Here is a 19,053-nt window from a genome sequence, read left to right as displayed (position 1 = left end):
AGAGGTTGCGGGTTTGGAAGGTGCTGTCTAAGGAGCCTTAGTGCGTTACTGCAGTGCATATTGTAGATGGTACACACTGCTGCCACTGTGCATCAGTGGTGGAGGGAGTGAATGTTTGTGATTGGGGCGGCAATCGAGGGGGCTGCTTGGTCCTGGATGGTGTCGAACTTCTTGAGTGTTGTTGGTGCTGCACTCATCCAGGCAAGTGGAGAGTATTCCGTCACACTCTTGACTTGTGCCTTGTAGATGGCGGACAGAGTTTGGGGAGTCAGGAGGTAAGTCACTCACCGCAGGATTCCTAGCCTCTGACCAGCTCTTGTAGCCACGGTATTTATATGGCTACTGCAGTTCAGTCAATGGTAACCCCCAGGATGTTGATAGTGGGGAATTCAGCGATGGTAATGCCATTGAACGCCAAGGGGAGATGGTTAGATTTTCTCTTGTTGGAGATGGTCATTACCTGGCACTTGTGTGGCGCGAATGTTAATTGACACTTGTCAGTCCAAGCCTGGATATTGTCTAGGTCTTGCTGCATTTCTACACAGACTGCTTCAGTATCTGAGGAGTCGTGAATGGTGCTGAACATTGTGCAATCATCAGCGAATAACCCCACTTCTGACCTTATGATTGAAGGAAGATCATTGATGAAGCAGCTGAAGATGGTCGGGCCTAGGACACTATCCTGAGGAACTCCTGCAGTGATATCCTGGAGCTGAGATGATTGATCTCCAACAACCACAATCATTTTCCTTTGTGCTAGGTATGACTCCAACCAGCAGAGAGTTTTCCCCCTGATTCCATTGACTCCAGTTTTGCTAGGGCTTCTTGATGCCATTCTGGGTCAAATGCTGCTTTGATGTAAAGGGCAGTCACTCTCACCTCATCTCTTGAGATCAGCTCTTTTGTCCATGTTTGAACCAAGGCTGTAATGAGGTCAGGAGCTGAGTGGCCCTGGCGTAAACCAAACTTGAGCATTACTGAGCAGGTTATTATTAAGCAAGTGCCTCTTGATAGCACTGTTGATGACCCCTTCCACCACCCTACTGATGATTGAGAGTAGACTAATGGGGCAGTAATTGGCTGGGTTGGACTTGTCCTGCTTTTTGTGTACAGGACATACCTGGGCAATTTTCCACATTGCTGGGTAGAAGCCAGTGTACTGGAACAGCTTGGCTAGGGGCGCGGCAAGTTCTGGAGCACAGGTTTTCAGGACTATTGCCAGAATATTGACAGGACTTTTGCAGTATCCAATGCCTTCAGTCGTTTCTTGATATCACGTGGAGTGAATCGAATTGGCTGAAGACTGGCATCTGTGATGCTGGGGACTTCAGGAGGAGGCCGAGATGGATAATCCACTCAGCACTTCTGGCTGAAGGTTGTTGTAAATGCTTCAGCCTTATCTTTTGCATGTAGGCCAGACCAGGTTAGGACAGCAGATTTCCTTCCCTAAAGGCCATTAGTGAACCAGATGTGTTTTTATAACAATCGACAATAGTTTCATGGCCATCATTAGACTAGCTTTTAATTCCATATTTATTAATTGAATTTAAATTCCACCTTCTGCCGTGGTGGGATTCGAACCCATGTTCTCAGAACAATACCCTGGGTCTCTGGGTTACTAGTCCAGTGACAATACTACGACGCCACTGTCGTACTACATAATTGCCAATATTAATACTATTAAAGGTCTCTTCACAGAAGATGTATTCCACAAAGTTAAAATTAACATTCATTATTGGTGCAGCTGGTGGATTCAAGTAGCATAAGAACTAGGAGCAAGAGTAGGCAAATCAGCCCCTCGAGCCTGCTCTGCCATTCAATATGATCATGCCTCAACACCATTTTCCTGCCCATTCTCCATAACCCTTCAACCCTTTACTAATTAAAAATCTGTCTATCTCCTTAAATTTACTCAATGTCCCGGCATCCACCGCACTCCCGGGTAGTGAATTCCACAGACTCATGACCCTTTTGAGAGAAGTAATTTCTCCTCATCTCTGTTTTAAATCTGCTACCCCGTATCCTAAAACTATGACCTCCTTGTTCTAGATTGCCCCACCAGAGGAAACATCCTCTACTTTGTCAATCCCCTTAATCATCTTATATACCTCAATTAGATCTCCTCTCATTCTTCTAAACTCTGGAGAATAAAGGCCTAAACTGATCAATCTCTCTTCATAAGACAAACCCCTCATCTCTGGAATCAATCTAGTGAACCTCCTCTGAACTGCCTCCAATGCAACTACATCCCTCCTCAAGTAAGGGGACCAAAACTGTACGCAATACTCCAGGTGCGGTCTCAATAATGCCTTGGACAGTTGCAGCAACACTTTCCTACTTTTATACTCTATTCCTTTAGCAATAAATGCCAAAATTCCATTTGCCTTCCATTACCTGCTGTACCTACATACTAGTTTTCAGCGATTCATGCACGAGGACACCCAGATCCCTCTGCACCGAAGCACTCTGAAGTTTCTTTCCATTTAGATAATTGCGTTTCTATTCTTCTGACCATAATGGATAACCTCACACTTATCCGCGTTAAATTCCATCTGCTAAATTTTCTCCCATTCACCTAACCTATCCATATCCATTTGTAAATTTCTTATTTCTTCATTGCAATTTACTATTCCACCTATTTTAGTGTCATCTGCAAATTTGGCAGCCACAGGTCTAGCCCATCACATTCGACAGGTCACCATGTTAACCACTGTACCCCATTGCTGGAACGTATTTCCATGGTTAGCATAACCATAGCTAGCTTTACTACTAGTGTGTCTGCTTGTGCCTTCAAAATTTGCTTTTCATTCTGCATTTCCACATTTTCCATCTCTTTGCAGGTCCAGCACCACTTTAGGTGGGATGGGTTGTGAATGTTCTCCAGAAATAACCTGCTCCCATGCCATTCAGTAGGATCTTCTAACGGCATGTAAATAGTAAGCGGGTAGTAAGAGGTGGAATGGGGCCTATATGGGACGAAGGGTAGTATATGCTTAGAGGTGGAGGGTAAGGCTAAAATACTTAATGAATACTTTGTACCAGTGTTTACTAAGGAAGAGGAATCTGGCAAAATATCGATAGATGTGGAGAGGGTAGAGGCAACGGATAGGGTAAAAATTGAGGAGGAGGAGGTACTGAAAAGGCTGGCTATACTTAGGATAGATAAGTCACCTGGTGCAGATAGATTGTACCCCAGATTGCTAAAGAAAATGGGGCTGGAGATTGTGGAAGGGCTTGTCATAATCTTCCAATCTTCCCTGGATACGGGGGAGGTGCCAGAGGATTGGAGAGTGGCAAATGCGACACCCTTATTCAAGAAAGGGTGTAAGGACTGTCCTAGCACCTACAGGCCAGTTAATTTGATATCAGTGGTGGGTACTGTTTTAGAAACAATAATGAGGGCAAATATCAATGGACATTTGGATAGGTTTGAGCTGAATTGTACTGATTTGCCAGCATTGAATTGTCAGAGGAAGCTCATGCTTCACAAATCTAATTGAATTTTTTGATGAAGTAACAAAGGAGGCTGATGAAGGGAATGCAGTGGATGTTGTCGACATTGCTTTTAAGAAAGTGGTCGTTAAGTACTACATAAAAGACTCGTTGACAAAATTGAGACTCGAGATAGGAGGGTCAGTGTCCAATTGGATAAAAATTTGGCTTAAGTGCAGAAAACACCGAATTGTGGTAAATGGTTTGTTACGATCAGGTGAGGGGGAGGGGGTCGAAGGGCTCCCTTCCTGTCCCTCTCCATGTTTGTCCGCAACACGGTTTATTTCTTTTTTTTAAAGTCGGTATACTTTCCAATTCAGTGAGTGTTTAACTATTTATGTGCTATGATCATAAAATAACCCATCAGACGGGTTTTCTTGAGTTTAACAAAGAAAGAGGTTAGCCTATTGTACCTAAGCCGATCGAAGTAAAATAATAAACTACGTTCCAACCTTCTCACATACACACACACGCAAATAGGTTACAGCATGGGGGAGGATAGATTTGTCGCATTAGAGTCCAGAGCAATAAAAAGGGGTATATAGTCTGTGGAGTTTGGTGATTTGGTTGGCTTCCAGATGAACTCCGTGGTCCTGAGGCTTCTGGCTTGTAGATGTGGACAGCAGATTTGATGGTTCTCCTGGAAACAGCAATGTGGATGAGCTTCTTCATGGGGTTTCTGTCTGTCGCAGTGATGGACTTGGGTGGTTATGGCCCACAGGCAGGGTTCGAAACTTGCAAGGTGGATTGGAGAGAGAGTCTTGGGTCTCCTCTCCTCTGTGTTCAGTTGCTTGTCTGGCTGCAGAGAGAGAAAAACAACTTATAACACACAGATGGTGGGCCTGTCACATGATGGCACAGTATGTATTTCCTCTGGCAACTTAATTAGTTCATGTCTAGGAATTCCCTTCTTTCAATCAGGGTCCCATTGTTCAAGTGATTGATTCGTCTCCACCAGTTTAATGTCCCAAATGATTCCTTTTAATGTCTTATTAATGGGGATTGGCCAAGTGATTAACTCAGAATTCCCCAAGTCATTGTTCTAGAGGGGACTGACCAGACAATTCGACTCCACTTCAATGCATTGGAATGTAAGGTGTTTTGAAACAAATCTGGTGGCCATTTTAGCTGCTAACAGTCCTTTTTATCTGTTTTTTTTCCCCATTTAAAAAAAAAGAATTCTAGTTTCCAGCCAATGGATTTAAAAAACCATCATCAGCATAGCATGCTTTTGTGACAGATTGCTTTTCAAACTGGAGGTTGGTAGACAGTGGTGTTCCCCAAGGAGCAGTGCTGGGACCACTGCTTTGTTTTGCTGTATATGGATACCTGGATCCTGGAATACAGAATAGAATTTCAAAATTTGCTGTTGATGCCAAATGTGGAGGCGTGGCAAACAGTGAGGATGATACAAATCAACTGCAACAGGACGTAGGTTAGTGGAATGGGCAGACAGGTGGCAGATGAAGTTTAATATTGACAGATGTGTGGTGATGCATTTTGGCAGAAGGAACGGGGTGAGGCAGTATATACTTAATGGTGCAGTTCTAGAATGTGCAGGAATAGAGGGACCTGGAGGTGCATGTGCATCTATCTTTGAAGGTGGCAGGACATATTGAGAGAGTGGTTAGTAAAGCATACGGGATCTTGGGCTTCATTAAATAGAAGCATTGAGTACAAAAGCAGGAACGTTATGCTGAACCTTTATAAAGCTCTAGTTAGACCCCAACTGGAGTATTGAGTCCAGTTCTGGTCACCACTTGTTAGGAAGGATGTGAGGATCCTTGAGAGGGTGCAGTAGACATTTACCAGAATGGTTCCATGGATGGGGGATTTTAGTAACCAGGTTAGGTTGGAAAAGCTGGGGTTGTGTTTCATGGAGCAATGGAGATTGAGGGGAGATTTGATAGAAGTGTACAAGATTATGACAGGCGTAGATAAGTTAGTGAAAGAAAAACAGTTCCCATCAACTGATGGTACAAGGACTAGGGGACACTGATTGTAGTATTTGGGCAAGAGATGCAGGAGGAATGTGAGGATGAACTTTTTTTACACTGGGTGGTAATGGCCTGGATCTCGCTGCCCACATGGATGGTGGAAGTGGAGATGATCAGTGATTAGAAGAGCTGAAGTCCTTAGTGTAGAGCTAGTCAGCTAAAAGAGGACGATTGCAACTTTTTTCCCCTCTGGCAACATTTTGCTTTCATTGCTGAAGTAGGTCAGTGAAATAGTTTGCCTGTACACACATCCTTACTTTTTGAATGTCTTTGCTCAATGTTTCCAATTATATTTAGATACCTGTGCTTTTTTTTGTGATGTTACCCTGTGCACATGCTGAATTTAGTTTTGATGTATTATCTCCTTGCTTATTTCCTATAGGCTTAGACTAATATAACCCATCCATTTACTCATCCCAAGAGACACCAGTATATGAACAGATACATTCTTCAAGATATGTCCTGGATTCCTCATCGTGACACGTTCAGTAGCAATGGCCAGTTGAGAGATTATCTCTACTTCTTCGTAAAACTTCCTGAACAATCTAAATGTGTTAACAGCAGGTGAATTAATGGTGTTTTAAGTTTAATAAAATCCCCTAATGCAGCATGAAATTTGAGTACCCCTCATTATTTGGATAAATCTGAGTCTCTTTTAGAGACTAAAGTAAATACTGCAGTCTTATTCACATATTGGGAAACTGAAATGTAGGTCACTCGGAATAATTAAAATGTGAAAATAGCTACTGAAGGAGAAGCTGACAACCTTAGCCTGGATTTTGCAATGGATAGTGATGTTCATGCCCTATTTTCCAAGAAAAAAACACCAATTTCAAGCTATATAAAACCACTGTGCACTTGACATTGTTAATAATAGCTTAGTTAAGTCTTCAAGGATGAAATAAGTTGGTCAAGGAGGGAGGGAAGGGAAAAATTGTCTTCCTGCTTGAGCATCTGTCATTAACATACAACCCATGAATTTTTAAAATTGACCCAAAGTTAATTCAAAAGCATGCATTTGTGATTCACCATTAACTACTCATTATTTTAAAATATCACTGACATAACTATTTGGCTGACTTGGGATATTACAGAAAACTAATCAGAATTTAAAACATAGTTGCAGTGCCTTTTAGTGTTGAAGTTTGTGTTTATTAGAGACTTTACTGACTGCTATGATAAACTTTGGCCGTTGGCATATTAGTAAAGATGTTTTGTCTGTGGTGGGAAGGAAAATCCCAACACTTTAGTTGCCAGTAACTGAGCAACTGGTGCATTTCACCCCCAATTCTCTCCCAAATTTTAGTTTTATTCTGCTTAGTTAACATGAAAATGTGAGCACAGTCTTCAATCAGCACTTAGCATTAGTCTCTTGCGTTTCCACGTCTCCAACTGTAAAAGTTAATGTAGGTACTATGCCATTTATACTTTATGCATGGAGTAACTTGGGTATTGGAAGCAAAAAAAAAATTGCATGCTGTTATGAGAAAAAAATACATGACATCCAACTGCCATGAGACAGCAACAACTTGCATTTATATAGCATATTTAATGCAGTAAATAGCCCAAAGCACTTAACAAGAGTGATCTCAGGATAGAGGACCAAAAGCTTGATCAGAGGCAGGTTTTAAGGAGCATCTGTAGAGTGGCAGAAAGTTTTAGGGAGGGAATTCTAGAGCTTAATGTTTTTTGTGATCTTGTTTGAGGGATAAACATTGGCCAGAACGTCAGGAATAACTCCCCTGCTCTTTGAAATAGTGCCATGGAATCTTTTACATCCACTGGAGCAGGCTGCTGGAGTCTCGGCTTAAGGTCTGATCTGAAAAATGGCACCTCTGACAGTGCAGTACTTCTCTGGAGTGTTAGCCTTGATTTTATTTTTGGTGTGCTCAAGCCCTGGAGGGCGACTTTAACCGACTTGAACCTGGAACCTTGTGATTCAGAGACGAGGGTATTACTAACTGAGCCACAGGTGACATGCAATGGGCTGAATTTTATCAGCGTGCCGCGGTCCACGGTGGCGCATTATGAAAGCAGCGGCCTTCTGACACGGAGGTGCCACTGCACAGTTCCCGTGATATTATGCGTGGCGTCTGAGTTAAAGGAGGGGGCAGAGCAGTCGCCCCCGATGACATAGAGGGGGTGGCCACCGTGTCCCCGGTAACGGTGTCTGGCGCCACTACGTAGGCGCCTGTGCCATTTTTCAAGGACTTCAAGCCCTTTAAATATTTAAAGGTGCCGATGAGCTTAAAAACATTAATAAACCTTTAATGTAACATTGAATCCCCATCCTACCCACCCACCCACTGAGTCCTAAACACACAAATAAACCTATACCCCCCCACCCCCCAAAACACACTTTTGGAAATTCTGAACTTTTCCCCCCCCCGAACAGTATCTTTGACCCTCAACCCCTTCCCACCATCCCCACAACCAATAGGATTAGTTTTCTCTGCTCCCCACCCCCTCCTGCCCTGATAATTTTATTCCTCCCCCCTCTCCACCAGTATCTCGCCTTGGAAGTCCATTGGCAGGTAAATTAATTTGAATTTTATTAATGCTCATTTAAATATTTTAATGAAGGGGGCGGCGGGGAGCCGCACTGAGGCCTCATCGCTGCCGCTGATATCCGGCGGGGCCTTCTCGGCGTCGTGGGTCGAGGCGGGTTACTCCCGCTAGCATTTTATGGGCCTCCCTGCCACGACCCATGGCGTTGAGGGGCTGGTAAAATTCAGCCCAATATTGGAGAATATGAACTGCCGTAGCAAGATAAAACCCTGAGGAAGTTTAAAAAAAAAAAAAATCCCTGTAAGATGTTTAATTTTATACTTAAGGCCTAATACCCATTATTAAAGAACTTGATGCACGAAGCTGTAAGATATTTATGTAAGAGACCTGACGCTTTAAATAGCTGTTGCTAAATAGCAAAGCACTGTATGCTGTATTTAGCGCTCTCATTCCTCCTCCCTGCCCTGCATCCCACTGCATATAATCCTTTCCTCGTAGACTTACTTTTGTTTTGAGGCCACATGGGCTGATTGAATATTGGTGGGTTATCTTCAAAAGTGGCACTTTTGTGACTGATGAAATGGCACAGTGGAGTATTAAAGTGTATGCATATATCCAGTGGTGGCAGTCTGTCGTCATTACAGTGATTACAACTTTTCTTGAAATTCTGTTTCAACATTCATTACTTAAAGATTACTGTTATTGTATGCTATTTTTACTGTTCCACAATGTGCCAGCATGCCTTCACATTGAACTCAACAACTTCCATGTGACCACATCAAATACAGCAACTCTATTTCAGAATGCCAGCAGTTATAAATGACCCACAAACTAAAACCATTACGTTGTCTTCTTCTGTAAAACAAATCGCGTTGAATTGACATGGGAGGTTAGTTCACTGTGGTATACATATGGTGGGCAATTGGACCCAATGGTTTACACACAGAAATTATTGAATTGGACACGCATAACTCATTACCCTTTAATCTAATGAATCATGTATGCCAAAGCCCTCCGTATGCTGTTTTTCAGTTGACTACCGACTTCACTTGTCCCGTCTAACATCATCATGGATGAGTCACAACTTCTCCAGCTTTGAGAAACTGAAACTATAATTTTGGCCCTGCCACTAACTCCAGATCCCTCTCTGGTCCTTCACTTAGACGGAACTAGAGTGTGTGATACTTTGGTGTCCTGTTTGACCTTGAGTTGAGCCATAAATCTCATGTCCTATCCATTCCCAAGATCGTTCTTCCACAATATTGCCCACCTCTCTCCCTATATAGAGTCACAGAATCATTTACAGCAAGGAAGGAGGCCATTCGAGTCTATGCCAGCTCTCCGGAGAACAATACAGCCAGTCCCATTCCCCTGCTGTATCCCCGTAGGCCCTACAAGTTTATTTCCTTCAAGTGCCCGTCCAATTTTGTTTTGAAATCATCTGTTTCCATCACCCTCACAGGCAGTGAGTTCCAGGTTATTACCATTCGCTGCGTTTTTAAAAAAAAAAATCTTCCTCATATCCTCCTGCATCTCTTGCCCAAAATCTTAAATCTGTGTCCCCTAGTCCTTCTACCATCAGCTAATGGGAACAGTTTTTCTTTGCCTAACTTATCTATGCCTGTCATTATCTTGTACATCTCTATCAAATCTCCCCTCAATCTTCTTTGCTTCAAGGAAAACAACCCCAGCTTGTCACTAAAATCCCTCATCCCTGGAACCATTCTGGTAAGCCTCTTCTGCACCCTCTCAAGGACCTTACCTTCCAGGAAAGCAGCGCACAGTATTGGATCTACGGGAGGAACACGGAGTGGGGAGCAGTTAAATACAGCCCGAGGATTGCGGCCTACAGCACTTAACCTTCTGGGAGAACAGCGGACAGGAGTCCAAGCACACCTGAGTTTGAGAAAAACAATGACCAGTGACGTCACAGGAAAGCTGCGAGGTGATTGGTTGGTGAGTAACTGCTGTTAAGGAGTATTGGTAAATAGCTGGGTTAGTGCACTACTGTTAGAGTGCGTGTGTAAATAGCTGAATTATAGGCCGGAATTTTACATTGGCCGTAAATATTACTCCGACGTAAATGTCGGTGCCAATCCTGCTCCTGCCCAGCCTGGGGATCCGTCCCGTATTTTATGGATCCCCAGGCTTCAATTGGCCCGGGGCGGGACTTCCACACACTTGAGGGAGGAGGTCCCGCCTCAGTGAGCTGCCGGCCAATCAGTGGGCCAGCAGCTCTTAGTCTCAGCAGCGCCACCGGGAGCGGTGCCCACTGCTGAGACTGCAGTCCAGCCGACAGAGGAGGACACAATGGAACCAGGACAGAAGGTAAGTTCGGGCAGCCTCACCAGGGAAATCGGTCAAGCCCTGGTGAGGCTAGGGTGGTTGTTTTGGGGGAGGGGGGGCGTCTTGGATCCCGGGTTGGGTTGGGAGACGGGGGTGGCCCTCAATCAGGCACCCTGTGCCCGATTGCCAGCTCCACCCCCCCCCCACCGATGCGGAAAGGCCAACAGCTATGGATGGGTGGCCTTTCACGTCCCCGGCACACCCGCTTGCCATGGGTAAAATACCCGTGGAGGCAGGCGAGGGCCCTTAAGTGGCCGTTAAGTGGCCACTTAAGGGTCTTGATTGGCCTTGGGCAGGCGGGCCGCTTCTCAACCCCCCCCGCCAGACCTCCGTAAACTTGGTCGGAGGCGGAATCGGGACGGTGAGGGCTCCCGGAGCTTGCCGCTCAATTTTACGCCGCCCCCACGCCACCATCCGACCTGCTGGGGCGGCGTAAAATTCCGGCCATAGAGTCTCAACAACTGGCAGACTAAAAACGGGTAAAAATTAAGTATTAATAATAAGGAACAAGTGAGTAGCTGGTGAGTATTTTTTTTTTGAGTAAGGTTTATTTTAATTAGTGAACTGTTGATTATTAGTAGGATTTATCAGTACTGGTAAGGTTTTATTAATAGTTCTAAGTTGTTGTAGTATTGCTAAGGTTTCTTTTTTAGCTGCAGCAAAGGGTCAACTAATAAATAAAGGAATGGCAGGGGTGCTTCAACCTCGAGAGTGCACCTTCTGTGCTATGTGGGAGTTCCAGGATGCTTCCTGTACCCTGGAGAACCATTTGTGCAGGAAGTGTTGTCAATTGAAGTAACTTGAGCTCTGGATTTTGGAACTTCAGCAGCAGCTGGCGACACTGCAGTGCATTCATGAGGATGAGAGCTACATGAATAGTATGTTTTTAGATGTGGTCACCCGACAGTTTAAGAGTATGCAGGGAGAGAGGGAATGGGTGACCACCAGGCAGTCAAAAAGAATCCGACAGGTAGTGCAGGAGACCCCTGAGTGCATCTCACTCTCCAACTGGTGTTCAGTTCTGAATACTGAGGAAAGTGATGTTTCACCTGGGGAGTGCAGCCAGAGCCAAGTCCAGGCACCATGGATGGCTCTGCTGCACAGAGGAGTGCAGGGAAGACTGGAAGAACCATTGTGATAGGTGATTCAATAGTCAGGGGAACAGACAGGTGTTTCTGTGGCCGCAGACGTGAATCCAGGATGGTGTGTTGCTTCCCTGGCGCCAGGGTCAAGGATGTCACTGAACGCTGCAGAGCATCCTGAAGGGGGAGGGTGAACAGCTAGCAGTCATGGTCCACATCGGAACCAACGACATGGGTAGAAAGAGGGATGTGGTTCTGCAGTCAGAATTTAGGGAGCTAGGTTAAAATTAACAAGCAAGACCTCAAAAGTAGTTGTCTCCGGATTACTCCCAGTGCCTCGCGCAAGTGAGTATAGAAATAGAAGGATAAGACAGATGAATGTGTGGCTTGGAAGATGGTGCAGGAGGGAGGGCTTTAGATTCTTGGGACATTGGGACTGGCTCTGGGGGAGATAGAAGAGCAGATATGTTGGCAAATTTCTGAGAAGTTCAAGATCAATAGGGCAGTAATAGTAGGGGATTTTAACTACCCCAATATTAACTGAGATAGTTTTAGTGTGAAAGGAATTGAGGGAGCAGAATTCTTGAGGTGCATTCAGGAGAACTTTTTTGCCCTGTATGTAGCAAGTTCAACAGAGAGGGCGCAGTTTTGGACTGAGTTTTAGGAAATGAAGATGGGCAGATCGAAGGAGTGGCAGTGGGAGAGCATTTTGGTGGTAGTGATCATAATTCAGTCAGTTTTAACATAATTATGGAAACGGACAGAGATAGAACAGGAGATAGAGTTCTTAATTGAGGCAAGGACAATTTTACTAAACTGAGGGGTGATTTAGTGAAAGTAGACTGGAAACAGCTACTTGGAGGTAAATCAGTGTCAGAGCAGTGGGAGGCATTCAAAGGGGAGATTCAAGGCGTTCAGAGTAAACATGTTTTCACAAAAAAAAAGGGTGAGATGGCCAAATCTAGAGCCCCATGGATGTCAAGGAGCTTACAGGGTAAGATAAGGCAGAAAAGGAAAGCTTGTGTCCGACACCAAAAATTCAATACTACAGAAAGCCGAGAGGAGTATAGAAAGTAGTGGGATGAAATCAAAAAATAAATTAGGAAAGCAAAGAGAGGGCATGAAAGAATATTGGCAAGCAAAATCAAGGTGAACCCAAAGATGTTTTATCAATACATTTAGAGTAAGAGGATAACTAAGGAGAGAGTAGGACCCATAAAAGACCAAAAAGGTAACCTATGTATAGGGACAGAAGATGCTGGCATTGTTCTTACTGAATGCTTTGCGCCTGTCTTCACAAAAGAGGGGACGGTGCAGATATTGTAGTTGAGGAGGAGGAGTGTGAAGTATTGGATGTGATCAACAAAGGGAGAGAGGAAGTATTAATAGGATTAGTATCCTTGAAAGTTGATACATCACTAGGGCCGGATGAAATGTACCCTAGGCTGTTAAAAGAAGCAAGAGAGGAAATAGCAGAACGTCTGACCATCATTTTCCAGTTCTCACTGGATACAGGTGTGGTGCCGGAGGATTGGAGAACTGCTAGTGATGTACCTCTGTTTAAAAAGGGAACGAGGGATAGACTGAATAATTACAGGCCAATCAGTCTAACCTCAGTAGTGGGCAAATTATTGGAATCTATTCTGAGAGACAGGATAAACTGTCATTAAGAAAGGCACAGGTTAATCAAGGATAGTCAGCATGGATTTGTTAAGGGAAGATCTTGTTTGACCAACTTGATTGAATTTTGTGAATAAGTAACAAGGACGATAGATGAGGGTAGTGCAGTTGATGTGGTCTACATGGATTTTAGCAAGGCATTTGACAAGGTCCCCACATGACAGACTGGTTTAAAAAAAAAAAAATCCCATGGGATCCAGGGAAATGCAGCAAGGTGGATACAAAATTGGCTCAGTGGCAGGTAATTGTTGACAGGTGTTTTTGCGACTGTAGGACTGTTTCCAGTGGCGTTCTTTAGGGCTCAGTACTGGGTTCCCTGCTTTTTGTGGTATATTAATGATTTCGACGTAAATGTAGGGGGCATGATCAAGAAGTTTGCAGACGTCATAAAGATTGGTAGATAGCGAGGAGGATAGCTGTAGGCTGCAGGAAGATATTGATGGTTTAGTCAGATGGGCAGAAAAGTGGCAAATGGAATTCAACCTGGAGAAGTGTGAGGTGATGCATTTGGGGAGGTCAAACAAGGCAAAGGAATACACGATTAATGGGAACATACTGAGAAGTGTAGAGGAAGTGAGCGACCTTGGAGTGAATGTCCACAGATCCCTGAAGGTAGCAGGACAGGTCGATAAGGTGGTTAAGAAGGCATATGGAATCCTTTCCTTTATTAGCCAAGATATAGAATATAAGAGCAGGGAGGTTATGCAGGGAGGTTACTCACAACTTGAGTACTGTGTGCAGTTCTGGTCACCTCATTACAGAAAGGATGTAATTGCTCTATAGAGGGTACAGAGGAGATTTACGACGATGTTGCCAGGTCTGGAAAAATGCAGCTATGAGGAAAGATTGGATATGCTGGAGTTATTTTCCTTGGAACAGAGAAGGCTGAGGGGAGATCTGATTGAAATGTACAAAATTTTGAGGGGCCTGGATAGAAGAGCCTATACACCTTAACAGAGAGGTCAGTGACTTGGGGGCATGGATTTAAAGTGCTTGGTAGAAAAATTAGAGGGGAGATGAGGAAAAACTTTTTCACCCAGAGGATGGTGGGGGTCTGGGACTCACTGCCTGAAAGAGTAGTTGAGGCAGAAACCCTCAACTCATTCAAAAGGAGTCTGGATATTGTTAAGACCGACCGCTCCATTCAAAGCCCTCAATCAAAATATACGATTGATTGTGGTGGGAGAAACACACTGTTAATTCAATCCCGTCCCTCCACAGATCTCCTAACATATCATTTAAAACTTCAAAATTAAAGAAAGACCTGGCCAAATTGCACCATTTACTAACCCCCGAATGAGGCTAACCAAACCAGGTGTCAAATGAACAAATTAACTATTTAATTAGAAAAGCTACATTCTTAAACACTACCAAGATAAAAATAACATTAAAAGAGAAAAAATTAGAGTCCTTGCAAATTTACGCTCCTGCCAGAGGTGCAAAAAGTCCAAGGTTGCTTGAAGTCCTCACAGCTGTCCGATGGAGAAAAAAAAAAGGTTCTTCAACAGTAGAACAGTCCGTAGTCTAATTCCAGCAGTAAGTGATGCTTTCCTTCTCTAGCGATGACCGCAGTAGATCAACAACTCGCAACCATTTTCAATAGAATCAATCTGGCTTTAGAATATTTTGAGGGATAAAAGATTGTCACAGTCTAACTTCCCTTCCTTTGGTTTAAATCAGCTGACAGCTCTCCTTTCAGGTGCTAACATACAGCTGTCTCTCTGTGTCCTCTCTTAGAACAGTCTGTTTGCACTATAAGCCAGTTCAAAATTAAATTGTAACAAATATATCTCTCGATGCTCAGTCTGAGTAGCTGTATCCAAGGCAACGAGAATGCATTCTTCGACTCAATCTTGCTTGCTGCCTTAAAGCAGTACGGCTCTTTTTCCAGCCTTAAAGGCCCACCGCATTCTTCCCTGAAAAAAAAACTACGGGATCTAACAATATGCACCTCAAGTGCCGTAATCTGCACTGGCTACAGACCAAATGCTGGAAGATGGGATTAGAATGGGTGGATCATTTTTCGGCCGGCAGACATGATGGGCCCAGTGGCCTCTTTCTGTGCCTTACACTTTCTATGATTCTTTGACCCTCTCATCCTTCCCAATGTGCGGTGACCAGAACTGGACTCAATACTCCAGTTGCGGTTTAACTGGAGCTTTAAAAAGGGTCATAACTTCCTTGCTTTTGTACTCTATGCCTCTATTTATGAAGCCCAGGATCCCAAATGCTTTGCTGACTACTCTGTCAATATGTCCTGTCACCTTCAAAGATCTATGCACATGCACCCCTAGGTCCCACTGTCCCTACACCATCTTTAGAACTGTGCCATTATGTCTGCAAAAAAGACAGAGGCGCAAGGGGAGAGCCAACTGTGTAACAGCCCCGACAAACAAATTTTTCTGCAGCACCTGTGGAAGAGCCTGTCACTCTAGAATTGGCCTTTATAGCCACTCCAGGCGCTGCTCCACACACCACTGACCACCTCCAGGCGCTTACCCATTGTCTCTCGATATAAGGAGGCCAAAGAAGAATTATGTCTACATGGTCTCTGCAATGAGAAGCTTCCTTTACGTTGTCTAATGCAATGTAAATGAGATGTGTGGAGTTCAGGTAGTTCAAGATCTCAAAACAGGTTTATTAAACAGCTAACTATTATATACAATACAGAGTTAACTATTAACAGGTCTTTGCGTTACAGTAGTAGAGTGAGACAGGCATGTAGTCACATGACTGCATCATGGTACTCCTCATTAGCATACTAAGATCTTAAATGTACATTACTCTTAAAGGCAATCACACAACAGCCTCTTCCCATTCATTCTGCCACAATGCATCAACTCAGACTCCTCTGTATTAAATTCCATTTGCCGTTTGTCTGCCTATTCTGTGAGCCTGTCTATGACCTGTTGCAGTTGATTTGTATCATCATCATCATCTGTTTGCCACTCCTCCAAGTTTGGTATCATCGGCAAATTTTGAAATGTTATTCTGTATTCCAATATCCAAGTCGTTCATTTTTTATTTTAAAAAAAAGCAATGGTCCTAGCACTGACCCTTGGGGAACACCACTGTTTACCATCCTCCAGTTTGAAAAATAACTATTTACCATGATTCACTGTTTTCTGTCCTTAAGCTAATTTTTTATCCAAGCTGACACTGACCCTCCTATTCCATGATCCTCAGTTTTGTTAACGAATGCTCTAAGGGGTGCTTAAACAATGTATCAGTATATCTCTTTTCCCTCTGTCTCCTATTCCCAATAAGGGCAAAATGGCATAATTTGCAAGATAGTACTGTAGGTTTCTATTTCAAACAAATCTATGTAATTCTGTTCTTTCTCTTGCCTCTTCTTCCCACTAACTTCCGTTTCGCACAATATGGCAATATCAAGTTGAAAGGAACTTGCATTTATGTAGTGCCATTTAAGTCCCAAAGCCCTTCATAGCTGATGTAGTCACTGTTTTGTAGGGAAATATTTAAGATTTCCAAACAGGTTCAAGCATGTTTAAGTGAGTTGCACTCGTTGTACATAAATAGACAAAGTGTTATGAATACTATTGTGAGCTAGAGGTGCAGAGAAACTTACAGGTTCAGTTACACAAATCTTTAAAAGTGAATGGTCTAGTTGTTCAAAGCTATATGGGATCCTATATTTGATTCAGAGCAAGGAGTACCAATGCGAAGACGTAATATAGATCGTTGGCTTGGTTGTAGTTAGAATATTATGTCTGTTTTTGGATACCCTACTTTAGGAGGTATATCAAGACTGTTGAGAGGATACAGAAGAGATTCACTTAAGATGATACCATTGATGAGAGATTTTAGTTTTGAGGAAAGATTAGAGAAATTGATTAGAACTGAGAAGTTTGAGCGATCTGATACATTTGTTCCAAATAATGGGTTTTGATAAGGTGATAGGAAAAACTTTCTACTGGTTGGTCATTAACTAGAGGGTATATATTTAAAATCATCAAAAGGATGAAGGGGAAGGTTATGAGAATCTTACTTTCACACAGAAAATTGTTTGGAGATGATTTGTCCTACATGAAACAGTGATGGAAGGAGAATCCATATTAACCTTCAAAAATGAAAGTGGATAAATATTGGAAAAGGGTAGGGAATGGAACTAATTGGATAGCTTTTTCAGAGACTGTTTGTGTACTTGCATGTTTTTCTTGCTAGAGTTTGCACAAGGGAATAGATCTGGTCTAAGATTAAATTGTCATTGCTCATGCTTTGATATTGAAGTAGATAGCCAGAATATATATCATTTTTTTGCAGCGACTTCTTTGATCGATGAGACTTCGTTTTGTTTAGAATGGATGTCTACACATTGCACAGTGGATCCTGGATATACCAGATTGGGAATCTTGATTTTTCAAGTAACACTTCCTGAGCTGGCATTTACATTCAGCATTGACAATGAGATGGGCCTCATAGTAGGTGATGCCTTTGTGAATGGTTTTTCGCTGTGCTTTCTTATCTTGAGCAAGCTTTTTCCAATTATGCACTGTTTACGAGTTGCTTTTTGAAGAACTTTTATACTGCTTGTTGTCCACCCTGAAATCACTTCCCAATCATCCATGACCCATAGAAGATATTCAGGATTCATTTATCAGACATTTGGACCACATGACCTGACCATCATAGCTGTGCCTTCATGATCAAAGCATCTATGCTTGGCATGTCAACTTTTTTAAGAACTTGGGTATCAGAAATCGATGCCTTAGGCAGCTTGAGTGAAACTGATTTCGATTTCTTAATATGACATGTGACTGTTGCTGATGCAGAATTGCAGCCCTGTACTTTGAACTTGGTCTGCAGGCTCATGATCTTGTCCCAGAGACGTTCACTTGCCAAAAGCTAAGCTGGCTTTGGCGATTCTGAAGAACTTTGCTAGACAGGATGCTACCAAGATAGGTGAATCTGACTATAGCCTGAAGTGTGTGATCACTGATAGTGATGCTGGTTGGAGTGTAATCCTTGGTTGGACTGTATGGAAGAGTACCAACGTTTTTCAAGGCTGATAGTAATTGCAGGCAAGCTGTTGCAAACCTTTTTCTTGCTAGTGTTTGGCCAAGAGAATAGATTCTTATCAATATAAAAACAGAAAGTGCTCAATACTCAGCCAGTCAGACAGCATCTGTGGAGGGAGAAACAGTTAATGTTTCAGGTTGATTCGAGTTTTTCAGACTATTTTATTAATGTTGGTTTAATATTAAACACTAAGAGGTATATAAAAAAACCAATCCAGGGTAACTCTGAATTTTCACCTCCTACCATGGCTGAATTGACTGGCTTCTAGCTGCCACCTTCTATAGTTGTTTAGGCTTTGTAACTTTCTGTATAAAGGATGACAGCCATGAAGTTGTATTTCACCACTCTACATTACCCAGCATGCTATAATGTTAGTGCAGCCATCCAGTGAGATTTTAGATACTAATCTTTACATCAAGTACATTGAATGTTGCAGGTTACTGAGTGAAAAAGCTGAAGGTTGTCTTTTCTACCTTTAAAGAATTGAAGTAGCGTGGAATAGTTGGAAAGTAAAGCAATCAAAGACAAGAGTTTTGAGGTATTAATTCAAAACCATTTGTCTTGGCAACTGACATGGTAGTAAATCGAGGCCTTCAGTGCTTCAAAGCAATCTCACTGACATGACTGAAGGGTGTGCACTTGAATGCACTTACTGGAAGCTAGATGGCGCAATCGACTACACTTGGGAACTGTTTAAGTGCACACATCACATATGCACATGCCAAACCCACTCATGCAAATACCAAGGAGTTCTAAAAGTTGATAACAGATGAAAATGGTAAATGTTCACCAGTTGAAGACTTAGTCAAAATCTAGTGCAAATGGATGACTGCCTTCTTTCCCACTGACTGCTGCTGCAAATTTTATCTTGACATTTTCCTATCTTCCTTGAATTGATTACAAGAATA

General features: G+C 43.0%; 1 protein-coding gene across 4 annotated transcripts in view; it reads left to right on the top strand.

The window, feature by feature from the left end:
* The window catches only part of LOC137348208 (rho GTPase-activating protein 23-like), a 515,957-nt gene that overhangs the window by 13,801 nt on the left and 483,103 nt on the right, over nt 1-19,053 (top strand). The gene's annotated exons all lie outside the window — the stretch shown is intronic.

This window comes from Heterodontus francisci, chromosome 33, assembly GCF_036365525.1.
Source record: "Heterodontus francisci isolate sHetFra1 chromosome 33, sHetFra1.hap1, whole genome shotgun sequence".
Lineage (NCBI taxonomy): Eukaryota > Metazoa > Chordata > Chondrichthyes > Heterodontiformes > Heterodontidae > Heterodontus > Heterodontus francisci.
The sequence above is the reverse complement of the archived record's forward strand: the minus strand, read 5'-3'. Positions and strand labels throughout refer to the sequence as shown.